Source organism: Mchenga conophoros, linkage group LG10 (genome assembly GCF_057382185.1).
Source record: "Mchenga conophoros isolate Kocher_MC1m ecotype Shallow Benthic linkage group LG10, M_conophoros_male_GT1.1, whole genome shotgun sequence".
NCBI lineage: Eukaryota > Metazoa > Chordata > Actinopteri > Cichliformes > Cichlidae > Mchenga > Mchenga conophoros.
This window is the reverse complement of record NC_140535.1, coordinates 18,057,121-18,070,917: the sequence shown is the minus strand read 5'-3', so window position 1 is coordinate 18,070,917 and position 13,797 is coordinate 18,057,121. Positions and strand designations below refer to the sequence as shown.

Sequence of the window (13,797 nt, the reverse complement as noted above, 5' to 3'; positions counted from 1 at the left end):
CCTCTCACAGACACTCACAGGCTCAAATATCTGCGAGTCCCACTTTGCTGGCTAAACTGAGTGACCTGCACTGCTTCCATGTGAAATAAAAGTGTAAGAAGTGTAAGTATTAGCCAGGCGAATTAAATGCACTTGATTCACTGATAACCAGTAAGTGCGGGCAACTCTAAAAAAAGCAGATGTTTTTGACAGTTTGCTGGTCTGGACCATTCAGGTATGTTTTAACACTACGCTGCTATCTTCCCAGGAGTGGACGCCCCAGCAAATTCACTCCAAGGTCAGACAGTGAAAGGCTCAGAGGAAGGGTAAAAAACCCCTAGAGCTACATCTCACACTCTACAGACCTCAGTTAGTAGGTTAAATGTTAAAGTTCATGAAGGTATGACTGAAAAAGGCTGAACAAGCATGACTTTTTCGAGGGTTTGCAAGGAAAAATCGTCTTCTGTTTAAAAGAGTATGGTAGCACAGCTTAGGTTTTACAAAGCTGGATCTGAACAAACAATAAGACGTCCTTTGTACAAATTAGCCTAAAATAGAGATATTTGCACATTAGCACAAACACTTCATATTAAAGGTCAAGCGCGGTGGTGGAAGGGTGATGCCGCAGCACCTGGACACCTCATTGAGTCAATCATGAGCTCTATAGATCACGTGAAGCCATCTTTTTGACAGCTAAATTAGGTCAGAAAACAGGACAATAATCCCAAGTACAGCAGCAAATGGCTGAAAAAGAAAATAATCAAAGTGCTGCTGCAAAGTCCAGACCTCATTTTCATTAAAATGCTGTGGTAGGACTTTAAGACAGCTGTGCATATACAAATATCTGCAAACCTCAATGAACAGAAGCAAATAATGGATGAAAATTCCCTCCAAGCAATGTGAGAGACTGTCACACCGAAAGCCTCAAGGTATTGCTGCTAAAGATTGTGTTCTTACTTTTTCACAGCACTGCACAGACTGTTTTTAAATGTTTTAAATGTCAGGCTTAGGACATCACTGTCACTCATATTGAATTTTCATAAAATCAAATTCATGAACTGTTCTAAGCAAGAATAAAGTTACAGGATTGTTTTCAGTCCAGTGTCTGATTATTTTTTTAATTCATACATTAAGATGTTTTCGATTGTTTTATGTGTCTGAGGTTTCAAAGCAGGATGCTTAAAACATTCAGATCAGTGGACCTTACCATAAATGCAATGTAATACACAGCACTACGCATTAGATGGCAGTGTCTCACCTTGACACCTGAAACGTGCAGCGCGTTGGGTTTCACGTCTCATTACTAGACGGAATGTACAAAAGGAGGAGCGAAGATTCGAGGATCGTTTCTCCAGTCTTTTGATTGCTGTCTCAGATCAAATCATCTCCACATGCGGTTTTTAATCCGCAGCGTTTCTCTGCCAAATCAGCGGGCATGACTACAGCGGTCACGCACAGGCAACTTATCAGGTGCCTATTCACGCCACAAACAAAGCGGGTAAAGAATTGCTCTCAGAGACACAAACTGGTTTGGAAAGACAGGACTTGGCTTTGGAGAGTATTCAAAAACGTTAAAAATGGTTAAGATTGAAACCAGAATAAAAAAAAAAAAGTGTGAAACGAAAGCAATATAAAACCTATGTGGTGACAGCTGTTGGTTTATTTTTGATTATTTAGGGAATATTCTGGGAAACACATTTTGTCGCTGGTTCACCTCCAGAATGTTAAACAGCTGCGTTTTATGGGAAGTCGTGCGCTGGAACAAAGGAGGTAAAACAGTTGGTTTTAGGTGGATTTTGTTACAGACACAGCCAGGGTAGCTATTTCCCTCTGGAGCTTGTTAAACACAATTATTATTCTCATACATCTCATGTCGGATAAATATCATGCTACAGCTGGTTGGCCTTTCAAAGGCAACAAGCCAGATAATCAGTCAGTCTGGCCACACAAACCAGTAAAGCCACAGAGTGCATGTTTACATTTTGGCTGTTATGATATGGGGCGCCGTTTGTAAAGTGAAACATGCTAAAATTAACGGCAACACTTTTCCACATTTAGCTCAAAACAAGTCATTTTTTACAACATTTAGTAAAATATTTGTAACTTTTCATATTTAAAACAGAATTTTAAATGTTAAATCTAAATGTTAAATATTCAATCTAAATGTTAAATCTAAATATTATATTTAAATCTAAATGTTAAATCTAAATGCTAAATGTTAAATCTAAATATTATATTTAAATCTAAATCTAAATGTTAAATCTAAATGCTAAATGTTAAATCTAAATGTTTAGGCTAACATGCAAATTTATTGCACGGATCAGCGGAAATACCAAAATAAAAGCATTCCGAAAACCTCCGATGCAAAAGTGTGCCGGTAGTGGTCAGACACGTTCTCACTCCCAAAGAGTAATAATTTTCGCTAGGTGACAAATTGTCAACATTTTATGCTTTCGGGTACCCAACAAGTTCCTAAATTAGGCATCGGAAAAAGGAGAGCACGTGAGAACCATTTGGACTCAATCTACGCATGTTCTTTCATTTTCTAAAAATCGCTTTGGAAAACACTATTTTACGTCATTTAACTGCTAGTAAAGGTTAGGAATAAGGTTATAGTTGGGGATAAGGTTAGGTTTAGGGCTGCAACACATGGCTGGAATTAGGGCTGGGCGATATATCGAGGTTTTTTTTAAAATATCGATATATTTTCATGCGAGATATAAGATGTGACAATATCGTTTATATCGATATAGTCTATGTTACGTTATAATTATACTTGTGGAGCCGCAGGTTTGCCTCTCTTTCGTCCACTTTTGTCTCTACGCTGCGTTACTCGGCCTCGCCTCTCCTTCACTGAACACAACTGCCCCTCCGCCATAGCTTCATCTGCAGGCAATGACAAGATGAAAGCGGAAAATCTCCGTTAGCGAGTTACCGCGGATCGCCCCGTGCGTGGGGCTGGACGGCGTCAACGTGTTAGCGAGCTAACCGCGCTAACCGGGCTGCACGGCCTAAAATCCTTTCATTTTCTCAAAACTCGACAGTGCGCCCTATGTATGGATTCTGGTTGTGCTTACTGACCGCGAACCGATTTTATGTGGTACACAACTCTCAGCAATCTGTCAAAAAATGTTTTAATATGACTTTGCTAAGCTACGGAGCTGCACCGCTTGATGGATTGTCGGATGATTACGGCTACCGAGGAGGAGCCTCGCGGAGTGATACGTACTGTGCTTCAACGTAATATTACCATACTGTGTGTGTATAAGGACCACAAATGGCACCTGTTCAGAGACGTGGTGCAGCTGTGAAATCTTGTAAATGACCTCATTAATATTTGGTAAAGTGTTTTGTAAACTTATGAGTGGCTATTATATTGTTGGAGTGAATGCTTTTATTTTGAAAGTCACAGAGCGACAAGGTGCAGTAAATCAAGTGGCGTAAACCATATGGCAGAAGCGCGAGTTTTAATGCACAGAGAGAAGGTGTGCTCTATGGTTAATGGACGGGAATGGGAAAAAGAACGGCTATTAAGGTGCAACACTGAGTCGAAAGCAGTTTCTTAGCACCTGGTTGATGAGGGAACAAGGTTTGTAACAAAGTTTGTCCTGTAGATATGTATTTTGTTGTTTTACGGAGCATATAGCTGCTGACCGCTACTAAGCATAAAGGCTAAGTTTTCACCCACTAGAGGGCGCTAACGTACCTCGTCATGTTTAGGCAGCGATGCAACGATTTCCCTGTTATATGCAATAATTTACAAGTTTTAGTGTTATATGTTATGTAAGGTAAGGAGAATTAATTTGTGATTAATGAATAAGTCAAAAGGTTAAAGGTAACACACTGTTTGATTTACTAATAGTCTTTTATTCTGTATGTTGTAGCTCTTACGGTGTGTTCACATACACGGCTGTTTAATAAAAGGATTGTGAACCATCAGTTTGAGAGACCATCTTTTCAACCGGGGATGCTACAGTAAGAGCTTGACCCCAGCTGAGAAGAGCTCCATCCCACGCTCAGCATCGAGGTCCCAGTTCCACAGCTCCACACAAAGTCTTCTGGGATCTGATGGTCAACTAAATTGCCCCGTCCTCAGCATGGAAGCATCTGAAGAAGAGACAGAGTTTGCGGAGGATCCCAAGGCCAATCAGGAAGAGGAGCCTCCACACTCTGTTCGTCGAAGGAGGCCTACTGAAAAAATGCAAGCGTATCAGGAGGAGGAGGCCCACAAGAAAGAAAAACGGCTTCTCAAAGTTTATGATGAATGGAAAAAACAAGTACGTAAAACACGAGAGCAATTAAAAGGAGACTTAACAAACAATCAAATTGCTTCACTCATGGGCATGTTAGAGAATGAAAAGGAGAATGTCATAAAGTTGTATATGGAAATTAGAGAAAACATTACTCCCTCGAGTGGCACAAGGCGACTCATAGACGCATGTGAAGCAGTCACCAGAGACATTATCAAGATTGCTCATGAAAGACTCTCAGGCATAGATGACTATGATAGGGACAAGGTAAAGATACGTCTCCGTGAGCTTCTTGAGCCAGACTATGCTCAGTCCATTTACAGTTCCTCAGTCACGCACTCAAGTAAAAACTCTTCTGCCAGTAAGTCATACTCTGCAATGTCAGTAGTAGCTGTTAAAAGAGCAGAGGCTGCAGCAGAGTTAGCAGCCAAAGAATCAGAGTATGAGGTGTTATTAGAGGAGGAAAAACAAAAGGAAAAGATTCAGCTTTTAGAAGAAAGGCAAAGAAAGGAGCTCGAATCTCAAAGGCGTGAGCTAGAGAAACTGAAGGCTGAAAAGGAGTTAAAGGCTGCACGAGCTAGACTAAGGACCTATGACACTGAGATAAAGAGTGAAATTAGTGCCTCTGATGTTGACTATAGAAACACTGCTCAGAAAGCCCCCACAGTTTCTAATCTCAGTAAAGTCCCTGACAACAATGTAGTGTCTGCCTCACTTCCACAAACAGATGTCCTCTACTTAGCACAAGCAGTACTGGATAGTGTTGCATTGAACAGACTGCCAGTGCCAGAGCCCTCCACGTTCACAGGTGACCCAATACAATTCATAGAGTGGAAAGCTTCCTTTACTGCTCTCATTGATAAAAGGAACATCTCACCTGCTGACAAACTGCACTACTTAAAGAAATACATAGGAGGTCCAGTTCGACAAACGCTTGATGGCATCTTCTATAGAAACGACAGTGAAGCATACAGAGATGCATGGGAGCGTCTCAACCACAGGTATGGACATCCATTTGTGGTACAGAGGGCTTTCAGAGAAAGACTGGCAAAATGGCCAAAGATCCAAACAAATGACTCCACAGGATTCAGGGCATTTGCTGATTTCATTCAAACATGTCACGAGGCCATGCCCCACATTGAAGGCTTAAGCATTCTCAACGATTGTGAGGAGAACCAAAAACTCGTTCAAAAGTTGCCAAACTGGGCGGCTGCAAGTTGGAATCGTCAGGCCACTCAGTTTATGAAAGAAAGTGGGAAGTTTCCAGGTTTAAAGGACTTTGCCAAGTTCATGTCTTCTGAAGCAGAGATCATGTGCAACCCGATTACATCATTTCAGGCTCTCCACTCTGTAAACTTCACCACAGACACTGGTAAGGGCTGCCAAAAGGACAAAAGGCCCACCTCTAGTGTTCTCCATACCCAGGCGATAACTGAGACTGAAAATAAAGGTCCAAATGTTAAGGCCCCATGCATGTTCTGTCAAAACAACGGACATAAACTTCACAGTTGTCCACAGTTCAATGGAATATTGCTTGAGGAACGAAGGAAATATATAAAGGAGAAAAAACTCTGTTATGGTTGTCTTAAACCCGGACACAGCGCAAAGAACTGTAATTACAGACTTGTATGTGAAGTGTGTAAGAAAAAACATCCTACCTGTCTGCACGACTTCAACTATAACAATGATAAATCAGCCTCAAACCAGCCACAAACTCAGATCAGCACAGAACAGGCTGCAACCACCCTGTCTCTGAATGCAGAAGCCAGTGAACAGTGCGTGAGCACCTCCATGATTCTACCAGTATGGGTTTCTTCAGAGCAACATCCAGGTACAGAAAGGCTTGTTTATGCCCTCCTAGACACGCAAAGTGACACCGTGTTCATTGACCAAGATGTGTCTAATAACCTCCAAGCTAAGGCTACCCCAATAAGGTTGAAGCTCACTACACTGCTTGGTAAGGATGTTGTTGTGCCAAGCGAACGCATCTCAGGTCTCAAGGTAAGAGGCTATAACTCCTCAGAAATGATTGAACTCCCTCCCGCTTACACTAAAGAATGTATACCAGTTAACCGCTCTCACATTCCTACCTGTGAAACGGCAAGGCGGTGGAATCATCTCAAGGAAATAAGGAACGAGATTCCTCCACAGCTAGAATGTGAAGTCGGCCTTTTAATTGGCTACAGTTGCTCTAAGGCATTAGCTCCAAAGCAGGTAATCTTAGGAGGCGAGAACGAACCCTATGCAGTTCGCACAGCACTGGGCTGGAGTATTGTAGGCCCGACATCATCTTATGGTGACTCTTCTAGCATGTCTACTGTGTGTCACAGAGTTGCAGTTAAAGAGCTTCCCCTAGTGACTCCAGCTGATTTAATCAAGGTCCTTGAGTCTGACTTTAAGGATAACGACAAGGATAACAAGTCAGTGTCTCAAGATGACATTCTCTTTCTCAACATGTTAAAGGAAGGCATTTACAAAAACACTGAAGGACATTATGAAATGCCACTTCCATTTAAGGAGAGACCCCTCCTACCAGACAATAAGCAAATGGCCACTGTGCGGCTTCAAAGCCTCAAAACCAAACTGTCAAAAGACCAAAGGTACAAGGAACAGTATATAAAGTTCATGAGTGAAATATTGGAAAGGGGTGATGCAGAGGAAGTGCAGAATGAAGCTAAAGAAGGAGAAAGATGGTATATTCCTCACCACGGGATATATCACCCCCAAAAACCAGACAAACTCAGAGTAGTGTTTGACGCCTCCGCAAAATACAGAGGTACCAGTCTTAATGATCATTTGCTGTCAGGCCCAGATTTGCTGAATAGCCTTAATGGTGTTCTCATCAGGTTTAGAAGGCATCAAGTTGCATTATTATGTGACATTGAAAAAATGTTCCACCAATTTCACGTGTATGAAGCAGACAGAGACTATTTAAGATTTTTATGGTGGAAAAATGGCGCAATGAACACTGAGCCCCAAGAGTTTCGGATGAAGGTGCACCTTTTCGGTGCTACGTCCTCACCAGGGTGTGCAAATTATGGATTAAAGTATCTTGCTAAAGAAAACGAGACACAGTTTCCTCTTGCATCTCAATTTATAATGTAGGATTTCTATGTGGACGATGGTGTGACGAGCACTCCAAGTGTCAAAGAAGCAATACAGCTCGCTCAGGAGGCTCAGACACTCTGTGCGTCAGGTGGCCTCAGACTACACAAGTTTGTAAGTAATGACAAAACTGTGTTAGAAAGCATTCCAGCATCTGAACGTGCCTCCCCACAGCAAGCATGTGACCTGGCGTTTAATGACTCTAAACTTGAAAGAGCACTAGGCATTCACTGGCACATTGGCTCAGACACACTCAGGTTTCGTTTTCACCCCAATGTTCAACCTGCTACAAGGCGTGGCATCCTATCTATGGTTGCATCCCTTTATGACCCATTAGGATTCATCTCTCCTTTTGTACTAACAGGCAAAAGAGTGCTTCAAGAGACATGCAAACAAGGCACAGGCTGGGATGATCCCCTTCCAAGCGAATTAAGGCCAATGTGGGATAACTGGAACAGTGACTTGAAGAACTTAGAGAAAATCGTAATACCACGCTGTTATGTCCCTAAAGACTTTGGCCCAATTGTAAAAACAGAGTTGCATCACTTTTCTGATGCAAGTTCATACGGCTATGGTCAGTGTTCGTACTTAAGACATGTAAACAAAGATGATAAAGTGCATTGTGCTTTAGTCACAGCAAAGACCAGAGTTGCTCCCATCAAGGTAACAACAATACCAAGACTCGAACTGACCGCTGCTGTTGTCTCCATTACTGTAAGTAGCATGTTAAAAGATGAGCTTGGATTGACACAGATAGAGGAGTATTTCTGGACGGACTCTAAGGTAGTTTTAGGCTACATTAATAATGATGCAAGACGTTTTCACACATTTGTCTCCAATAGAGTTCAGAGGATAAGGCTCAACAGCTCTCCCCAGCAGTGGAGATATGTCCCTTCTGAGGAAAATCCTGCAGACATTGCCTCTAGAGGTTCAGGTGCAAGTGAGCTCATCATATCCAACTGGTTCAAAGGGCCACAGCTTCTATGGGAAAAGGAAATACCTCCACCTGCTGACATCGACATGAACATACCACTTGGAGACCCAGAGGTTAAGAAGGTGCAGGCACTGAACACGCTCAAAACAGAGAAAAAAGGTTTATCAGACAAGTTAACAAAGTTTTCCTCATGGTACAAAGCCACCCAAGCCATAGCTCGACTCATTCGCTGTGCCAAGGGAGACAAAACAACAGGCCACAGTACAAGAAAGACAAAATGCACAATGTGTTATTCTAAGAGACACACAAGCAAGTGAATATGCAGAGGAGATAAGGTTGCTAAAGAACGGGAAACCACTTCCACACAAAAGTAAACTGTTTCAAATGGACACTTTTCTTGATACTGATGGACTCCTTAAGGTGGGAGGAAGACTTAAAGATGCTTCATTCTCCTCAATACTGAAACACCCAGTGATAGTTCCAAAAGGTCACCATGTCACTCAACTAATAATAGATCATTTCCACAGTAAGGTGCAGCACCAAGGGAAAGGTTTTACAATCAATGAGATCAGAGTGAATGGATTTTGGATTCCAGGCATCAACAAGGCCGTAGCAAATTTTATACACCACTGTGTGAAGTGTCGCAAACTCAGAAGAGGCACAGAGGAACAAAAGATGTCTGATCTCCCAACGCAGCGCTTAGATCCATCTCCACCCTTTACATTCTGTGGAGTGGACTGTTTTGGTCCTTTTCTAACCAAACAAGCTCGCAAAGAGCACAAGCGTTATGGACTTCTTTTTACATGCCTTTGCTGCAGAGCAGTGCACATAGAAATGTTGGACAACATGACTACAGACGCCTTTATCAATGCGCTCCGCTGTTTTATAGCCATAAGAGGAGCAGTCAGTGAGATTAGATGCGATCAAGGAAGCAACTTTGTCGGAGCCAAAAATGAGCTACAAGAAGCTTTAAAACAAGTGGACTCCAACCGCATTACCACATTTCTTGCAGAGAAGCAGTGTGACTTCAAAATGCACACTCCTCATTCAAGCCATACAGGAGGTGTATGGGAAAGACAAATCAGGACAGTTCGAAACATTCTGCGCTTCACAATTTCACTTTCATCTGGCAGAATGGATGACGCATCGTTAAGGACATTCTTTTATGAGGCAATGGCGATTGTCAACAGCAGGCCTCTAACGGTGGACAACCTAAGTGACTCAAGCAGCCCAGAGCCCTTGACGCCAAATCACCTGCTTACTATGAAATCAAAGATATCCCTGCCCCCTCCAGGCACATTCATCAAAGAGGATATTTACGCACGTAAAAGGTGGCGGCAGGTGCAGTACTTATCAGAACAGTTTTGGTCACGTTGGAAAAGGGAGTATCTATCCAACATCGCAACAAGACAGAAATGGCACACTCCAAGGAGAAACTTGAAAGTTGGAGATGTTGTCATGGAGAAGATGGATGATCTACCCCGCAATGAATGGAGATTAGCACGTGTAGTGGACACAGTAACTGACAAAGACGGACTTGTAAGAAAAGTAAGGATTTGCTTCGGAGAAAGGAAGACTGAGAAGGGACAATGTTCAAGTAAACGTTCTATAGTGGAACGCCCAGTGCAGAAACTGGTTTTGCTATTAGAGACTGTTTAACTGTATTCTAAAGTTTAAGGTTCAATGGAACTATGTGTTATCATACAGTTTAATGGTTACGGGTCATTTCTTCATTAGGAAATCATTATCGCTTCAGTTAATTCCCAGTTAAGCTCTTAATGATTTGGTGGGAGTGTAAATGACCTCATTAATATTTGGTAAAGTGTTTTGTAAACTTATGAGTGGCTATTATATTGTTGGAGTGAATGCTTTTATTTTGAAAGTCACAGAGCGACAAGGTGCCGTAAATCAAGTGGCGTAAACCATATGGCAGAAGCGCGAGTTTTAATGCACAGAGAGAAGGTGTGCTCTATGGTTAATGGACGGGAATGGGAAAAAGAACGGCTATTAAGGTGCAACACTGAGTCGAAAGCAGTTTCTTAGCACCTGGTTGATGAGGGAACAAGGTTTGTAACAAAGTTTGTCCTGTAGATATGTATTTTGTTGTTTTACGGAGCATATAGCTGCTGACCGCTACTAAGCATAAAGGCTAAGTTTTCACCCACTAGAGGGCGCTAACGTACCTCGTCATGTTTAGGCAGCGATGCAACGATTTCCCTGTTATATGCAATAATTTACAAGTTTTAGTGTTATTTGTTATGTAAGGTAAGGAGAATTAATTTGTGATTAATGAATAAGTCAAAAGGTTAAAGGTAACACACTGTTTGATTTACTAATAGTCTTTTATTCTGTATGTTGTAGCTCTTACGGTGTGTTCACATACACGGCTGTTTAATAAAAGGATTGTGAACCATCAGTTTGAGAGACCATCTTTTCAACCGGGGATGCTACAAATCTGTCTCTTTGTTATTATGCTCAGCGTCTGTTAGTTTACATTTTGACTGCACAATTGTGAGCTTTTTGTTATGCACAAAAAGAACATAGTTTTCTTTTATTTATGGACCATGATTATTTAATAAATGCTGATAATTTATTTTTGAGTAATTTTTTCATGTACATCTACGCTGTATGTAAATAAAAGTGCCCGTGTGACATCTGGGACACAGTGTGACTAAGAACTCTCTTTTTGTTCTTAACTTATTGCTTTAAAAAAAAAAAATATTGAGATATATATCTTATATCGCCATCCGGCTAAAAAATATCGAGATATGAATTTTGGGTCATATCGCCCAGCCCTAACTCAAAGACAAGTATCTTTGACAGTGTATATATAGATGTATTATATATAAGAGACAAATATTGTTCGTTTAATATGTTGGCATTACTAAATTTAGCTCAATGCTTACATATATGTATAAAAAGAAAATGTACAAGCTGTGATAACTGTGTCTGATAGAATGAAGAGTAGACTGATATATTAAATAATCCTTTATTGGGTGAGAAAATCAGACCATGTCATAACTGCATTAAGTCATACAGAATAGATATCAGAGCCTTAAACAGGCTGACTTCTGCTAAATGGGTCAAACTGGGAAGAAAGTATACAAACACATAACATCCTTATGTAACACTATAGATCAACTTACCTCTGAATATATAAAGCATATAAACAATTACAGCAATATGATGCAACAAACACAGCAGTGCAACTAATCCAAAATACTCAAAGCTTCATAGAACTGAAACAAACATTTATTTTTAGGTCCATTCTGCTGCTGATACATACTTTAGGTTTCTGAATATTACACTTGTTGCTGCCTTTCATAGTGTGTAACTTGAAGGCCCTGAGTACTTTCTCCCACACTGAAAACATTGGAATGATAAAATGATTTGAACATTACCTAATAAGACTGATTCAGGACAGACAATTAGTTATTTTAAACTTTTCTAGCAGTCCTTCACAAACAGGGAACAGTCTGTCTATTCTCTCCATCTGTCAGCTGCTGCTGGCTCTTCCTCCTCTTCCTCACACACTGCTGAGTTTGTCCTGGTGGATCATCAGGGGTGCAAAGCCTCACAGATGATGTGCAGCAGTGGGTCCCTCAGTCTGTCCTCACTCTGGACACTTGCAGTTGTCACACATGGAAATCAAATGTGTGATAAGCTGCAAGTGTAACTTATAAATAGGGCTGGGCGATATGGCCTAAATTATTGCGATATAATTTGAAGCATGTGCGGTAACGATATATATCGCGATATATTCTTTTCTTCTGTATAACGTATTTTCCACACTATAAGGCACACTTAAAATCCTTTAATTTTCTCAATTGAAGCTGGAGGATAAACGCCAACTTTTTTCCACTCGATAAATGTTAACGTGAGGTTAACATTTATCGAGTGGAAAAAAAGTTGGTTTGGATTCCTGAGGCGACTTTTGTTGTGATTTGGCGCTATATAAATAAAATTGAATTGAATTGAATTGAACTGTGGTCAGGGACAAATGCAATCGCATAGCAGGATGCTGTACACGGGCTAAACTTCAGTCAGGAGAACAACTGAGATTATTCATCCACAATACAAGGTTAGTTATTAATATACTGCAAAAATATGGGAATAGAACAGCTGCGAGAGAATTCAACATTAATGAATTAATGTTACGGAAGTGGAGGAAGCGCAATGTTTGGCTTTCCCCATATTTCAAAAGTGCTTCATCTCTGTGCTATGACTGTCACCCGGCAGATGATAATGGTTGTAGTCGCTGCGATGCTTTGTACCTCAGGCTCATCAGAGACAATCGTATCTAGACAATTGTAATTTCAGTGACTGAATTATTGCCGGTCATTCGTACATTTACTTTATTATATAAAATGTAGAATATATATATACTGGAAGTGCTGGGTATACAAGTCTGGCCTAAGTCTTCGGTCAGAAAGACTGCAGCAGTCCAGGAGTTTAGTTCACCGTCTTTAATGAAGCTTCACAGAAGATATGCACTTATAATTGTGGCAGGTGCAGTATCGGTGACTATAAGCATGGTTGTCTGGAAACAGAAACAGGTAATACTATAATTAGCAGGGTCAAAGATAACTAAGCAACAATCAGAACACATCATTTACTCAGACACAGCAATATTTTACAATGTCCACAAGGGGTCGCCGTAAGACCAGAAGTTGGCTAAATAGCACATATCTTCCCAGTTGCTAGTACTAAGGCAAGCATGTGGCAAGCTAACAACAGCTAAACTAAACAATAAACAACAGAAAAATCCTTTAACCGCGGGATATAATCATTGGGGGAGATTCTGGCCACTGGTATTAACTTAGTGCTAGTTAATTAAATAATTAAATAAACCTACTAACGTGGTAGCAGTGTACTGAGGCATAACTTTAGCTTAAACATACACAAACAACTATAACTATTATCATACCAGTTAACCTGTCAAAGGTAATAACACTTACAGTCTCATTAACGCACACGGAATCACACAAACTGCGATGCAACTGTATGGAAGAAATATAGTATCATCAGAATTCAAGTATTTTTAGACATTGAATTTATTTCTTCCATACAACTGCCATGCTCTGCTGCTGCTTTTCGTCCCTCACTCTCCCTCTGCGTGATGCGCACATGATCACTGGTGCGCTCATTTGGGTGCGCTTGGTTCTTGCCTCTAGACATCCTGAGGCCGAGTCAGCAGGGAATTTGCACATAAAATATATAAATTAAATCTTTTTGAAACTTATAGAATCGAATCTTTTGGTTTCTTTTTTTTCATAGCATTTTATCAAACTGTTGTCTGCTACAGAGTTAAAAGTATTGTACTAGTAGTAATATAGCATCCACCATCTCCTGCTTGCATATTGCAACAGTCACCTGAAGGGGCTGAAAATTGTAAAGACCCTACAGAACAATCAGTAAATGTGAGTAAATCTGTGATTCTGCGAGTAACACACTGGGTTCAGTTTGGAGGTTGAACTCTCACTCACCAGGATTGACAGCTGTCTGTGCCACAGTTAAACTCATGCAGTG

At 40.9% G+C, this 13,797-nt stretch overlaps 2 long non-coding RNA genes across 2 annotated transcripts; both read left to right on the top strand.

Moving 5' to 3' along the window:
- Window positions 1-3,414: 3,414 nt before the first annotated feature.
- LOC146565707 (uncharacterized) lies at window positions 3,415-3,918 on the top strand. Its single transcript, XR_014894147.1, has 2 exons — window positions 3,415-3,568; window positions 3,864-3,918. It is a non-coding gene; the product is annotated as an uncharacterized LOC146565707 (long non-coding RNA).
- Window positions 3,919-6,613: 2,695 nt separating this feature from the next.
- LOC146565706 (uncharacterized) lies at window positions 6,614-10,684 on the top strand. The gene is made up of 2 exons (XR_014894145.1): window positions 6,614-8,048; window positions 8,177-10,684. It is a non-coding gene; the product is annotated as an uncharacterized LOC146565706 (long non-coding RNA).
- The last annotated feature ends 3,113 nt before the right edge of the window (window positions 10,685-13,797 follow it).